This window comes from Anomalospiza imberbis, chromosome 3 (assembly GCF_031753505.1).
Source record: "Anomalospiza imberbis isolate Cuckoo-Finch-1a 21T00152 chromosome 3, ASM3175350v1, whole genome shotgun sequence".
Classification (NCBI taxonomy): Eukaryota; Metazoa; Chordata; class Aves; order Passeriformes; family Viduidae; genus Anomalospiza; species Anomalospiza imberbis.
This window is the reverse complement of record NC_089683.1, coordinates 81,802,779-81,818,797: the sequence shown is the minus strand read 5'-3', so window position 1 is coordinate 81,818,797 and position 16,019 is coordinate 81,802,779. Positions and strand designations below refer to the sequence as shown.

The 16,019-nt window shown below is 44.0% G+C and overlaps 1 long non-coding RNA gene across 1 annotated transcript; it reads right to left on the bottom strand.

The window, feature by feature from the left end:
• Window positions 1–1,760: 1,760 nt before the first annotated feature.
• LOC137471228 (uncharacterized) lies at window positions 1,761–8,094 on the bottom strand. The gene is made up of 3 exons (XR_010997472.1): window positions 7,669–8,094; window positions 4,885–5,420; window positions 1,761–2,854 (listed from the first exon to the last, which is right to left on the bottom strand). It is a non-coding gene; the product is annotated as an uncharacterized lncRNA (long non-coding RNA).
• Window positions 8,095–16,019: the final 7,925 nt, after the last annotated feature.

The following is a 16,019-nucleotide window of genomic DNA, read 5'->3' as shown; positions in this document are numbered from 1 at the left end:
GATCCTGGAATCCTCAAAGCAGCAAGCCTGCTGCACCTGCTGGTTACCTGCTGTGCTGCTTCCAGGCCATGTGTTTGTGTGAGAGAAATTCCTCTTGGTGTCTCCTGAACGAAGTGAAGGTGAAGGAGGGGCTTCATGTGTGCTCTGCAGGAGCTGTTGTTCATGGGCTTCAACTCATGATTTCTTTTTAGGGAGCTGGTTTTACCTATCTATCCCATTTCACCTTTACACGGCCTGAAACAAGGCACCCAGATACAGAACTTCAGGAAGCCAGGGCTGTGTTGCTGAACTGTTCCTGCTGAGGCTCACGACAGCTTGGGAGGAGAGTTAGGAAGGGGTACAAGCCACTGTGGATGAGAGAAGCCTTTCCCACATCCATGATGCCAGCCCTGTCTGCTGTCCCGGGCAGCTGTGGGATGGAAGTGTGGGGGTTTACAAATGCACCCCTTGTGGGGTTCTGCTCTGGTCCCAGTGTGGCTGATAGTCAATATGGGTCCTTCTTTACAGGGAGACAAGTGATGTGAATCAGACACTCCCTGGCCAAACAGGGCACAAACAGGTTTTTATCAGGCTCCAGAGAAACGTGTCCAAACTCCCTCACCAGGAAGGGATGGGGACAGAGGAGACCCTCTGTTCCCAGTGAGTGCCTGAGTGACGTGGCAAACGCTCCCTCATGTTTCCCAAGTCGGAATAGTCATTACTGTTAGCTCAAGCAGAGTCAGGGCTTTCCTCCCAGAATAAGTATAAAGCCCTATTAAACCCACCTAATGACAAGCACAAATCATGTTGAACAGAAAATGTCTTGTGTTCCCTATTCAGGCTGCAGAGGCTTGCAGGTTTTGTCCTGGTTTTCCCATTCCTAATTTGCCTGTGGGAAACGCTGCCATCTCAGTGCCAGCACACAATAGCTGCTTGTTTTTTGCCTGGAAGGAATTGCTGAACCTTTAAATAGCTGGAATTGGGTTTATTTTTCTTCTGTACTTCAGCTCATTCATTACTCAGTCATAGCATCCTAAAAGTGAAGATTTCCAAAAGCATTGGCATTTACCTCCTTTGTTTTGTTGGGTTTTTTTCACAAAAAGATGCTCTGCATCTTGAATTTCATGCACCAGCCTGGTGATGGTGTCACTAACTAATCCTGCAGCGAAGTGTCAGCTTCCAACAAATTAATTCACATGCCATTAAGCAAAGATGAACTGAGTAGTGAGGACTAGCAAGAGCTGATGGTAGTGTAGCTGGCTCAAATGCAACTGTAAAGGTCAATCATTTTTTATGTCAGAGAGACTTGGAAAGTTTAGTAGAAGCCCTGTGGAGGCTGTCCAGGCTTGCTCTTCCCTCCAGCACTCTAGAGTCCAGGGCAGAGAAACACCTCAGGGAGTGCCCAGCTTTTGTGGATGCTCTCATCTCTGCAATTGCTTTTTTTAAGCTGCTTTGCCCTTCCAGGAGCCTCGTGGCTTCTGTGCATTTTAAGAGGTTTAAAGGAAGGACAGACTTCATGGCCTGGAGTGCTGCCTCTGCCCGTGGCTCCCTGCACAAACGCTCCCCCCAGTGAAATGCCACACCATGACATGCACCCAGGGATGCCATGCTCAGCCCATGCTTTTGGAGAGTAGGGATGAGCATGGCATGGGAACCTGAAATACATCCTTCAGACAGACAGGCAGCCTCTAGCACCTCTCCAGCTGGCACTGAGCTTCAAAGGTGTATTGACTGGTGCTAATATTGCTGTCTCCAAATGAGAAAGAAAAAAGGGCTTTTTTACTAAATAAACTGACATGTCATTATTTATTAATAATAAACTAATACTGCAGAATTAAACTAAGTACAAAATGGAATCTGTTCAGAGCTGGACTGCACATCTTCCCGGTCCTGGCCTGTGGCATGACATATTTGTACAGCACTTCCAGAGCAGTCAGCTTCTGAGAATCAACTTTTCGCCCTCAGTCTGTCCCCTGCAGATGTTCAACTTCCTAAATGGTCTCTGAGGATCTGCTTTTTACCTGCAGACCAGGTAATCCTATTGGTCATGACACTCTTCCCTGACTGTGTGTCATGAGCTGATCTATACTTCTTCCTTATCATCTGGGGAGGTTTACTGAGAATGCAGTTCAAGAAATGCAACCAAAAGCTGCAGCTGAGCCTGGGTCAGACAAGTCCCCTCTCTCTGCCCAAACACACAGACAAAACTTCTAGTTCTTGAAGACTTTGACATAGGTTTGTGGCTTCTTAAGGAACACTACAGGGAACAGGACTGTCACCTGGAGAGCATATATTACTGGTAGTAATTAGGAAGTAATTACTGGTAGTAGTTAGGAAGAATTCCAAGAATATTTGTAAATTTAATGCAATGCATATAGGGCTTTATTATAAATATGCATCTTCAACAAGTTGACCTATAGGAGTGGAATAAGTGAACAAAGTATGTGAAATAAGTGCGCTGGGGGGTCAAAAAGAAAGGGACACATGCACATTCAAAGCTAACCACAAGTCCTTCTATCACTGCTGAGGTCTGGGAATAATACAGGGGTGGGAAGGGGGGTGAAAACATCTACAGACCCTTCCTCCTTCTGCCCTTCTTCCCTGGGTGCAGGACAAGCTGCCCTGAGAGGCAGGATGGGGTGGGATGAGGAGGATGTGCATTAGCCAGGAGAGACACTGCACTCAGGCTGCTGCCGATGGAATGAACTGAAGCCTTTAAGGCTGGGCTTGTCCACCTCACAGCAACAAGCAAAGGATGTACATGTGCAGGCTGAGGGAAGCCCATCCACAGGGTCCAGAGAAGGACAATCAGGTCAGCTGTCTTCTTTCCTATACATGCTGCCAGTCATTTCTTGGTTTCCATGGAAACTGGCTGCTGCAGAAATGATGTTATGAAAATTACTTCCGAAATTTAAAGCTAACAGATTTGCTTTGCTCTAACGGGAGCAGAGAGTCTCATCACTGTATTGCCCTGTGTGTGGTGTGAGAGCGGTTTCAGCGAAGTTGCAGGTACCCCAAGACAGCCTGCACCACCTGCCCTGTGTCACTGACAGACTGTGCAGCCCCAAACCCCAGCCAGGGGAGAAGGGGAGGAGCAGGAGGAGGAGAAGGTGGAGAAGAAAGGAGCAGAGACTTCAGATCCCATTAGCTCCTTACTGGTGGGTACAGTTCATATTGGCACAAGAGGCAGCACTGTTACCATCTCTGGGGGCAGAAATTTATTGTTTGCCCTGTAAAGTCCAGGCCAGCATCAAACCAGCAGGTGCACCAGCAATGTGTTGAGCATGTAGTGAGATATCCAAGAGGCTGCAAGGAGACTGTGCTGCAGCACAGTGGAAATACTAAAGGCAGCAATGGTGGCTTAGAGGCAAGTGCAGCCACTGTGAGGCTGCCTGACCCTCTTACCCAGGTACTGAGCAGGGCACTCTTTATTCAGTGTTTGCTTTCATACAGCGAGTGGTCAAACATCAGACTTGTTGGATAGGCCTACTCTTACATAAGTTGATCTCAGAAATACATGTATTATTTAATAAACCAAGGTCATGGCTCGCTGAGAAGCTCTGTAGCAACAAAGCAAGCCAGTCTTTGATGGAATAATTGGCACAAAAGCATGCAGAACATAAAAAGCTTAACTCTCCCTCCATATTATTAATTACTCAATTGAGTTTCATTTGGAAGGAGTCCATGAAAGTATAAAGAGGTATTTAACCTAACAAGAGAAACTCCACAGCTCAGGTTAGGCAGTGTGGTGGAGGCCTGTGGTCGATGATCAGTACCAGTGGTGTGAAGACCAGCTATGCCCACCACAGCAGTGACTCACATCTTCCGTGGAAGGAGGCAGGACAGATGTGTAGAGCCCTGTGCCTGTTCAGCTTAATGCAGTGCTTGCACCTGCAGGTCATATCTTCAGCAGAAAACAGCCTTGGATAATAATCAGGCAATCACAAAGGGTATCTGGGAACAGATACTAGTAGGGTGGAATTAATTTCTAGCATGAATTTTGATGTTTCTAGAAGTTGATCCAACATTCTACAAAAATGTTGTCAATAACACAGAAATGCTGCAGGCAGCCAAATCAGACATCAAACTTTTTTTTTAAAGTCCTACAAATGACAGTTGATCATAGCACTAACAAACAAGGGTTTGTAGTCGAAAAGTTCATTGGTGCAGTGAGAGCTACATGATCCTGGTATCTTCCTGTGAATATTTTTCCGCATCTCTGCTGCAAAATCCACTCAAAATGACTACACCCATGACCCAATTTATGGGGAGACTCCCTCAGCAAGTCTCTACAAAACTGGTGGATGTAAAACTAGAAATCCTGGGAGCAATGCATACTCTGTTGTGGAGTGTTTCATCTCCTTACGCAATGTTAAAATGTGTCTACGCAGGCCTGGGGAGTATAAACACTAATTACTGAAGTCATAAAGAACTTTACAGTACAACTAATAAGCAATCAGATACATCTTAATTTAGAAGCAGAACTTGATGATCTCTAGTCTATCAAAGGAGGAACAAAGCCCCACAGAAGATAGATCTGGTATTTTATGGAAGAAGTGTGTAGCTCAAAAATGCCTGTATCTGCAGCGTTGAAGATACACAGCATGAACAGACACATGATTTGCCAAAGACCTGCTTTTACATGTAAGTTTATCTGATCAATAAAGCATTTAAAAAAAACATAATGGTCACTCCATAGAAGAATAACGCATTATGTGTGATATATAAGGCAGACCAAATGTACAGAGAGGGGAGCTCTGCTTGGGTTCTTTGGACTCAAGCTGCTGGACAGTCAGGGCATGATTCAGTTACCTACACATTGGCATTGGGTGCCTCTTGATTCGGTACATAAGGTGCTTTCCCAGCTGATTTAAATCTGTCATGGGAATAACAAAACACTCATACCTGAAAGGAGCTTGTTTGGCATGGACAGAGTTTTCAGGATTGAGTAAGCTCACCGTCATGTAGCCTTTCCCAGGTTTGCTTCAGAACTTTCTTCCCAGTTAATGTCAGAAAAGGCTCAGATGTTCCTTGGAGCCTTCCCAGGGAGGGTAGAGGGTGATGTGAGGGAATCAGCTTTCCAGCCTACTGCCTTTCTTCCTGAGTGAGTAATTTATCTCAAAGTACTCCACCTCCTCTCAACACCTGTCACCCATGTGGGCAGCATTCCCTGACAGAGCAGCTCAGTAGTTTTCCTGATGAGTTTGCAAAGTGCTTGGCTTTGTGCTCCAGCTGGTCCAGCCCTGGCTTAGCACTCAGGAGCTTCTAGGAAAAGCACAGAGCCATGGTGCTGCCTAAGTGGTTGGGGCCAGAACAGAATCAGGAAATGGGTCCCATAGGTCCCGCAAAACAACCAGAGGAGCCAGGTTCTGTATCCGACTCAGGCTAAGGAGGAAGCTTGGTCAGAGGATAAGGAGATGTTCAGAAGACAAGTCAAGAGCCTGGACAGAAGAGAGGGATTCAAGGAAACCATAGAGGAAAGACTGTCTGCCTTGTAAGAACCCAGTGAGTAAAGGATAGATTTGTTTTCAAAATCTTTATTCTGTCTTACAATGTAACTTAGAGAGTTGTGTTGTCAGTTTTAACTCCTTTTCTGTTCTAACAAAACAGCCTTGGACAGCAGTGTGATAAAAGGTGGAGAATAGCAGCACACAGACAGTTCAGCTCAGTACCCTGGGTGACTCATCCCAGCAGAGACAGCAATGCTGCCAGCTCAGGGATGCCAGTCCATACCTCCCTCTCCTCTCAAAGCCTCAGGCTGCCCCTAAGACAGCCAAACTCTCAGATCAGGGAATCAGTGCTCACATCTGACTCACAGATTGTTCAACTGGTCCTTCATTATTCAGCCAAACACATCAACTTTGAAACCAGTCTAAATTAGCTTGACCCACAGTTGTGACAGGAGTGGAGACTCTATAAGTTTCAAAGTTGGTTGCCAGTGTCCCATTCCCATAGCAGCACACAAAGTACAGGAAAATCACCCAACAGCCCTGTGCAAATTGTGACCTGAGAATCTGACAAATGCAATTTGATCACACAGTGATAACTGAACTCTATCTCAGATCACAACAGAGGGGCCGTCTGATAGTGTCACTGAACATTTCCTCTGTAGCTTTGTCTCGCAAAACAAGGTGTTCCTTCAGCTCCCAGGTGCTGCCCTGCCGCTGCTGTGCCCCAGCACTGAGACTTGAGCATCCTCAGCTCTGGGAGAGGAAACCAGGGCTGGCAGATACACACACAGAACTGCAGCAGGTGAGTCCAGCAAAAAACATATACAAAATCTGTGTGTCCTTATGAATGTTGAAACAGCACAGGTTTTTGTTTGTTTTATTTTTTTTTTTTAATTGACTCATGCATTTGGTTTCTCTGTCTGAGGGCAATATATACGTGAGAACTTCACTTCCAGGAATTAGCAGAATTTTCCCCCAGATGGAAGTTCCTTGGTCAGTAACTGGGGCAGAGACAGAAAGGTATTAATAATGCAGGAGCAGGAGGAAGTTTCCTTGCTGAGAAAGTTCCTTCAAACCCTTCAGTGCAGAAGCCACAAGCTTGACCTCTGACCTCTCTAACCTTTATCAAATTTCCCATCTGTGGCTGCTGCCTACAGAGCCATTTTCAAGTTTCTCTACAACTTGTTTTTTCCCCAAAAATTATACTAAAAAACTTAATAAATTTGAAATTATCAGTAAGCTTCAAGACTTTGGGAGGTTAGTGTTCTGCAAAAATATCAGTGAATGTGTGTTAAAAGGGATTCTGGAAACTTTTCAGGAACTTTGCTGGTTTAATTATGAAAAAATTAAGTTTAACCAACACATATAAATCTGCAGACTCTGAACTACCTATATCTGACAGAGCTTTACAAATAAGCTACAATGAATGCCATTCTTTGTAACTACAGATTGAAATTGTCTAAGACTATGAAGTTGACTGAAAAAGCAGCCTTTTGTGGATAATATAAAAAAAAAAAAGAATTAGCACTTTCCTCAGCTGAAGTCTGCACGATTTTGTCAATTATCTGTCTTAGCTCTGGATGTGAAATCAGTTGCTTAAAAGCCCAGTGACAAGTGACAGATTGTTCTTAGCAGACACACCCCTAGTTACTAAGGAGTTGATGGTTTCTGAGGCTTAAATAAAAACAAGTGCTTAAATTCTCTGAATGCACAGCAGCTGTGCATTTTTTGAGAAAGACCTAATAAATGAAATGGTGAGGGTTTGGGGACCATTCCATGATTTAACATAAAAATAAGAGTGTAATGCCTGAGATTCTTCTTAGTGATTGGCCTTTTGCCACAATTTGTCTGAACAGATAATTATGTCATTTATAGATAAGATTTTAAAGATACCTCTAATAGGTTCAAAATCTGAGACTTGACTGTAGTTAAGCTGGGAAAAAACCCAGAACTTTGAACAGCATTAGTAGTTTAGTATTCATGATGAGCATTTGAAAAAGATGGGGAATTTAAGACAAACTGCTATATTGCAAGGATCATCTTGAGTGATGAGTTTAAAGGCAAACAAATGTAAAAAGGAAACCATAAACTAGGGGAATGCACTTACTGTTCCCAAGCAGAAGAATGAGATGAGAATCAGGAGGAAGCAACACCATTATTCAGAATTATACTGTCAGAAGCCCATGTTAGTGCTCTGAAGGACCATTCATCACAATAAGCCCTCCTTTCTCTTCCTCACCTGAGAAGTGGCCCCTTTCTGAAGCATGGGATTTGGTGATGGTTGTTGTTGAATATTCTGCCAACACAGACTTTCCCAGGACTGGAAGAGTAACTCACCAGCCACCTCTGGCTGGTGTTAGCCTGATTTAGCTAGAGCAGATGAGAAAAACCAATCTATCAGACATCAATTATCTAAGAATTTTAAACAGTTTGTAAGTGAGGCAATTAAGCACGTGTTTAGCTTCTGCTCTTGTTCCTGCAGAGGTACTGAGAAGGCACAAGTCAGACATGCTGAGAAAATAGAACTATCGGCATGGGAAAATGTATGGGAAAATAAACCCCCCAGTATAAAGGGAAAACCCCTTCTTCATAATTCAGTGGCCCCTGAACAGATGCCCATGCTCAGGAGGTCTGAAGCTCAGTTTAGGGAGGAGGTAGTTGCCTCTCTGGTGAGCACCGGGCCCTACCCTAGGGAGACTCCAGAAGGGTTCCCCAGCAGCACTGCTTAGCACATGGAGGGGGATGGCAACAGTTGAGTTCAGAGAGTGCACAGACCCCCCCCCCCCATGTCCATCCAGGAGCATTTTTCCCCAGCAACTCAAAGAGCTACAGTTGTCCTACTACTTTCCAAAACCTCAGATCTCAGCTTCAGCACTACACATGCTCTCCCCCTCCCACCAAATTCTGATGGCTGTCTTGCATCAGGTGCTCCCTAGAGTTAATGACTTCAGCCCAGCACCCAATGTTTTAGGCAGGAAACCAGGATCCTCCAAAATCAAAACATGACAGAAGGTTGTAGCCCTCGGTAGCCAGTCACCAACAGACTGACTCAGCCTTGAGCCAGGTCACAGTGAGGCATCAGGAAAAGAGCAAAAATATTGGATCCGAAAACACCAAGCAACAAGATACGAGGTATTTTTAATCTCTGCTGCTTCTCAGAAAGCAGCAGAAACCACACCAGGTAGAGAAATATTTATATGGTAAATTAACACTCTCAGTGTGCAAGACGTGAAGTCATTCCTGCCACAAACAAGAAAAACCTTGAATTCTTGCCAGGGAATCTGGACACCACAGCAGGACACCTAAGGTGCCTGCAAATCTGGAACAACTGTTTGGAAATAATATGTTGTGTTTGACTTTGAACTCTCAAATCTCATCCTTGCAGACTGCCTGTTTCTTGTGAGAGCCTTCTGAAGCCATGTGCAATTTTCTTCCTTTACCCCTTGCCAAAGGTGTGTTATTTTGTGTAGGAGATCCTGCCCTGGCAGACTGAAACCAGCCTTTGTAGCATGATGAAACAACATACACTGATTTCTCTAAATCTCTCCATGTATTTTGGATGGCAGCTATCTCACAAATATACTGTAACTTCCAGTGGAACAAAACACCTTGCATGTGGCAGGGTACTAGCAGACAGTCATGTCACCAGACAATGTGGGGTGGGGATAAGCCAGTGAAATATACTTTAAACTTGATTACAAAACTGAAATAAAACTCACAAACTCCTTGCCCTCCCCCACCCACTAAAGAGCAAAAATAAAAGGAAAAAACCTCAACAAGATATAACAAGATCTACCTGATACATCATAATTTTTTGAAGCTGATACATGTCAAGGCTTCTGAACATCCTCTCCAGTTGTCTGGTTTGAGTGTCTACTTTGATATGCTCTGCTCCTTGAATGTGACTCCCCTCTCCCTGTACACTGCTAATTACACATCTACTTGAACAGCACACTGCATGCGAAACACATCACCAAAGTGGCTCCTGGCACACCATCTCTTTACTCTTCTACCCTTCAGTTCAGTGATGTCACTGTCTGTGTTATAGCACTTTTCCTTCTCTGGGCTTTAGCCTAATCTTGGCAAAAATGCAAGAGCATCAGTGAGTCATGCAAAAATTTAATTTATCAAGTATTGGATATATAGGGAAAAGTGTAAGGACAGAAGAAGTACACCATGATACCTCCTCAGAATATCCTTGCAGCTTCCAGTGACTTGTGCTGAGGGAATTCTTATGTCTTAGAGGGTGCCTGAGCATTTAATAAGTTTCAACATATTTTTTTCCCCAATGAATTTTCTAATTTTGTTTTGCTATTTAAACAGCTTATTTCTAAATAAATTTCATACTCATGCAACTCCTTCCAGTTTGTTATGAATTCTCAGAAACCACGTCCCAAAAGAAACAATTACCATACAAATACCTTATTAGCTCTAGTCTTCCGTTTTCCCTCAGGAATTAATAAAGATTAAGCCTGACACATTCACATGACAGATGTGGAACACGAGGCGCAGAGTTCATAATAACCACCCTCCACACTCTTCATGATAGAAACCTCAGGGCAGCTACTGTGTTTTGAAAAATGAAGATGTGAAATGGAAGGGGAAGTTTTGAAGTAAAGTTAGATGAACATGTTAGGAATGAAACAGGGCCAAAGGAAAGTAGCTCTGAGGCAAGAAAGGAATCCCTTCCACACTCTTGTGCCTATGACCCTGTGATTACAAGGTTACAATTCAAATTTGTGTCAGAAGTAGTTTATATCTCCCAATCTCTTCAGTTAAAAAAAAAAAAAAAAAAACAAAAAAACAAAACAAAACAAAAAAAAAAAAAAAAAACCACCACACCCACCACACCCAACAAGTTCTGCAATTTACAGAATTGCAGACTGAGAAAAAATGACCAAACATGCAGAAATAAATAGTACCATCATATGCTTGAAGTGGATTACAGTGACATACAAGAAAATTTAAGTATCTGTTAGTATTTGCCACTAATACATTTAAGACATGCTTTATAGAGAAAGTAATTTACATTATATGAAAAAAATTGATTATTTAAGGAAAACTGCTCTATTTTTAGTCAGAAGCATCCCTTAGTCCAAATTATACTAGTGAGTCAGGAAATTTTAAATCTAGCTCTACATGCAACAGTATAGCTGCAATTATAACCCTTAGGTTTTATATAAGCTGCCTTTTTTAATATAAAACCCTCTTCCTTTTTGAAGCAAGTGCCTAAACAACATAAAGAGATTAAAAGATCTGGCAGAAAAAAAATAAAGCTGTTAGAAGCCTGCCCTTATTTCCTTGTCTTTCAGAGGTGTACATTGAATTAAAATCTCTTACGTGTTGCAGATGAAAAGGTTGTTTGTACCAGCAGTTCGGAATAAGTTTAGGCAAAGTCAACCTACAGAAACAATCAGCAAAGCTAACCCAGAATAAAACTGTCATGCACTTGAAAGTTAATTTGCATTAACATTAATGCCTGGGGGGAAAAAAAGGGTTTTTTTAAAATTCAATCACATGAACGTGGTTTCTGACTGCCTTGGCAACAAGCAGCCTGCACACACTCCTTGTGCCTGCCCTGACCCTCACAAGGGTTACTCTGACATAACCTACAGCACAGTATCTCTGCCATCATAAAAACCATTTACCCTCAAAAAACCATCATAGACTCACAGAATCATAGAATACCTTGGGTTGGAAGGGACTACTAAAGATCATCTAATCCAACCCCCCTGCAATGAGCAGGAGCATCTTCAATTAGATCAGGTTGCTTAGAGCCCCATCCAGTCTGACCTTGAATGTTTTGAGGGATGGGGCATCCACCACCTCTCTGGGCAACTTGTTCCAGTGCCTCACCACTCTCATAGAGAATAATTTCTTCCCAATATCCAGTCTAAATCCACCCTCATTCAATCTAAAGTCATCACTCCTTGTCCTATCACAACAGGTCCTGCCAGAAGGTTCCCCTCCAGCTCTCTTGCAGGCTCCCTTTAGGTACTGGAAGGCTGCTGTAAGATATAACCACAGCCTCTTCTTCTTCAGGCTGAAAAACCCCAGCTCCCGCAGGGTGTCTCCATAGAGGTGCTCCTGCCTTCTGAGCATCTTTGTGGCCCTCATTTAGGCTCATTCTAACAGATCTATGCCTTTCCTGTGCTGAGGACCCCAGAGCTGGATGCAGCACTGCAGCTGGGGTGTCATGAGAGCAGAGTAGATTAGAATTCAGCCACTCTTCTTTTGATACAGTCCAGGATACAGTTGGCTTTCTGGGCTGCAAGTGCAGCTCAGATATACGTAACTCCATCCAGAACACATTATTCCTACACACTTGCATTCAGTAACATAATGTTCTTCTCTGGAAGGACAAACACCCTCAAGGCAACTGAGGACATGAGTGGAATAATCACCCTCTTCGTGACTTCTGGCAACTCTAAGTACCTCCTGCTTTCATGGCTTACAAAATGGCACATGGTTACCACAAGCAAATGCTTCACTGCTATTTAAGTAGCTTCAGGGTAACCATGAAGACAAAGCCCCACTGGACATCTCCAAAATTTGCCTTAAGGCATGATTCAGCCACTAGCCCAGGAACCCAATGGCCTGCTACCTTCCAAACATCTTCAACAGAGCAACTTCTTCAGGCACTTCATGTAAATCAGCACTGCTCTCAAAAAAACAGCCTGTTTGTCCCCACATCATGGGCAGGAAGCAGCTTTTTGTGTAATGTTAACTTTCAGCTGCATCAGGTGGCACAGCTGGTGATACAGAGAAGGAAGGATTGCAGGCAGCAAAGAGGAGGAAGGCCTGGACCACCTCTGGTGTCAGCAGCCCACCTTAGAACAGTTAAAGCTGGCATCTATGGATATGAACAGGCAGAGTAGCCTCTGCTTGCCAGTAACAACTGTTATGGACAGACCAGGAGAGCTTTTGCAAATGCCCTGGGCAGAGCATGCAGCCCTTGGGAGATGTTGAATTCACCAGGAAGTTTATTTATCTGTCCATGGTGGCCATCAACCTAAAGGGGTTGTCATCCACACCCTCTGATAAATGTATTTCTGTTTCTTAGGACAGGCTGTCACAGCTTTTGCAGGCAGTTTCTTTTCCACAAGGCTACATAAACACCCTATAGTATAGGAATAACTTACATGGCCAAGAGGTGCTAAAGGTAGGAAATTCAGCCTTTGTGTGATGGTTTCCTCCTTCAAGGGAGTACAGCCCAAAATTGTGTCAGAAGTGACAAGACCCACGTCTGTAGGGATCAGACCCCTCAGTGAAGTTATCTGATGAAGGAATAAGTGGAAAAGTCAATGAGCAAGTTTCCTGTCTGCACTGCTGTGACATGAGCACTCTCTCTCTGCTGCTTCATGTCCTGTACATGGTGGCCTCTTTCCTGCTCCTGGACTGACAAGAGTTTGCCTGGCCTAACCTTTAAACACAGAGGTGAAGGGTGACAGAACAAAGATGCTGTCAAAGACCAATCCAAACCATTGACCAGCTGTCAATTTTGGGATGGAGAGGCATACAGCTAAGGATGCTACACTTTATTGATCACTGCTAATAAAAATAATAACTGCATAAATATAGGAAAAGTTCAAACAGCTGAGAGCAAGTGGCAATCAGCACATTATGATGGACAGAACTGACCATGCATAGGCAGGTCTGCCAAGGGTCTCCAGCTCCAGTCAATGCCATTAAGGAAACAAGAATGTTTAAATATATCAGTTGTGCCCTTTAGGGTCAGAAATTCAAGGCAGCAATTCCAAACTTGCATATACAAGATGCCTGGCTTCCAGAAACAGCACAGTGGTCCCTGCTAATGGAGAGAGGCATGCACACAGGGGCTTTTGCTGTACCACCTTCCCTGTATGCACACCGGCAGAATACAGAAGAAGATGCTCTGGGATGTGCCTCGGCTGGGCCAGGTGTACCAAGGGTTTAAATAAAAGTCAGTCCAGCTCTTGCAGCAAGTCACATTGGCAAGGCTGTGGGCATATTCCAGCAGCTCTCACATTCCATGTGTGATCACCATTATAAAGTACCACATGCTCACAGAGCCTCAACCTCCTTGATCAACTTACAGGCTAAAACCTGCATTTCAGTGAGCTAGAAGTAGCTACCCTCATTTTTATTTGAACCCAGGATGTGAAAAAGAAGACCCTATTCCCAGAGCCTTCAGAGCACACGAGGGTAAAAGCAGCAGAAGTACAAGGCCCGCACTTCAAGAGCCCTGCCCTCCTCAAGTGCTGGAGGACATCACCCTGTGCCCTCTGCACACCCTGGCATCTCAGGTCCCTATGGGACACGAGGGAAAGATGGATGCATGCTTCAGGCCATCCTAAGTGTTCCTCTTCTCTTAAGCTAAGCAGGCTCCAGCTCCATCACCTTCACTCATCTGAAGCACCGACAAGCAGCCCTGTGTACTTTTAAGGGTAACAGTAATTGATTTTGGAGCAGCTTCTGAAGGACAAGAAGCAGAGCTGTGAAGTGCAGCAGTAAAGCAGAGTAATGACCAAGTACCAAGGAGAGGGGGGAAAAATTAGAATGGTATTTTTTTATTGCAGTGTAATTTGTATGATTGGGTATTTGGGAAAAGGATAAATGACAGGGAAAACCATGTACTTCTCCTTAGCCTATTCTTGACTATCAGACAGAAGAGGCTCTATTTGTATACTTTGCTCTCCGCCATCTTAATGTAGAGGAATTTCTGAGAGAAAGATGTCATGATCTGTATGTTCATGATTTATACATTTAGAGTGAAGGCTGAGCTACCCCAGCCTAGGCCTCAGATATGGGCCTCGGTGAGGCCTTGAAGCCTGTGGTGCAGTTAAGAATAAGTTTGTGGTGCAGTCAGAAATTATGTTAAGGTATAACACGGTGTACTGAGCTATCTAGGTGTGAATTAGTATAGGTCTGCAGTGTGAAACTTTAGCTACCTTAAGACAAAGACAAACAATGTTTGCTTGCCAATGAGAGTGTGCTCACAATTGTAAACTATCTGGAAGTGTATAAAAACTACTGGCTGTAAACAATAAACGGAGAAGTATGATTAGCCACATTGGTTCGGATCTGCGTTTGTTCCTGTCCAGCTCACCTTTTTTTATTAGTCCCTGCTTTATCTTAATTCTTTCAAAGCAAAAAAGATCCATTCTTTCCTTCAAAATATGTGCTGCTGCAGGCCAGGCCACCTCATTAGCAGTAAAAGCAGGGTCTCTTTTTCACCATTGTGCTCTTGTTAATCTCAGACACATCAGCATTCTCTTGGGATTTCTTGCTAAGTTCCTCAGTACTTGTCACTGCTTAATTTTTAAACCAACTAAAATAAAACTGGACACTTTTCCAAGGGAAGATTATGTCAATAATTTTGGTTTTCACATCATATAGCAAATGTCCTATGTTTGCATCATTACGTGCATAATATACATTAATTTTTAAAAAGCAAACTACTCACAATTCAAATGACTCCTACTGATCTTTTTAAAATGGATAGCAAGTGTTGAATCAGTGTGTTCTGTGAATTCAGAGCTCTGCCTGCAATGTCTATGAAAATGACAAAACAGTGACAGATTGGGACTGTTGGGAAGGACTGAGATTTGTTTCTAATCCATGGGAGATTTAAAATAGCTCATGCAGATGTGCAGTAGCACTTTTCAGCTAAACGTGAAAATTAGTTATGTGAAAGTGCATTGTTTTCAAAATCCCACAAACACAGGCAAGAAAAAAGTAGAAACAGAAAATCCAAATGGACATAAATTTCAGCGTGTGAAAAATCCCATTTTATTTAGCATAGGATTAAAAAAACCCAAACACATAATAATATTTAACAAGGTCTGAAGATATCTCATGCCTCCTAAGTCAGGACACACTATTTTTTAGATCAAAGATCAGTATTACACACTTCTCATCCTTGTTAAACTTCATTGCTTACACGGAAAAGGTCCTAAATTGAACCTGCTCTGTAATTCACTACTTAGCAGGGAGAGCAAAATATATATTTACAGTATCTTGGAGAACTGTACCTCTGTCCCAAGTCACTTGGCACTATTTACCTTTTCTCATCCTTACTGCAAGTACAGTAACACACTTAAGGGGTAATTTCCGGCATGTCCAAGTGATTTAGCACAGACTTAGCCCAGCTGAACCCGCTGGGGTTGTGCCTGGTGCTGCTCTGCACGGCCTCACAGGAGGCCATTTTCCAGAGCACTTTTGAATCAATTCTTCCTCCACCTCCTGATTCCCGCTGCCACCCGGGGACTTTTCGCCCAGCTGCACAAGTCGTCTTTTCCTCGTCCCACTCCAGCACCCTGGCACGCTCCCCTGGCAACCAGCTCTCCCCCATCTGCGGTGGGGGATACACATCCCCACATCCATCAGGCTGCCCACGGTCCGCGAAGGATCCCGCAACCTCCTTCTCCCACTAGGTGCTACCGACTGAGCGCGTTCGCATCTCCCAGCCCCGTCGTTTCTCCTTTAGCTTTGAACAGCTGGGCTCAGCCCGACCGCAGCACGGCCTCTCTCGCAGGGCCTACGGCGCCCGGGATACCGGAGCGCGGCTCGGCCGCGTGTTCCCGCCGGGAGCCGCGCGGATTCCCGGGG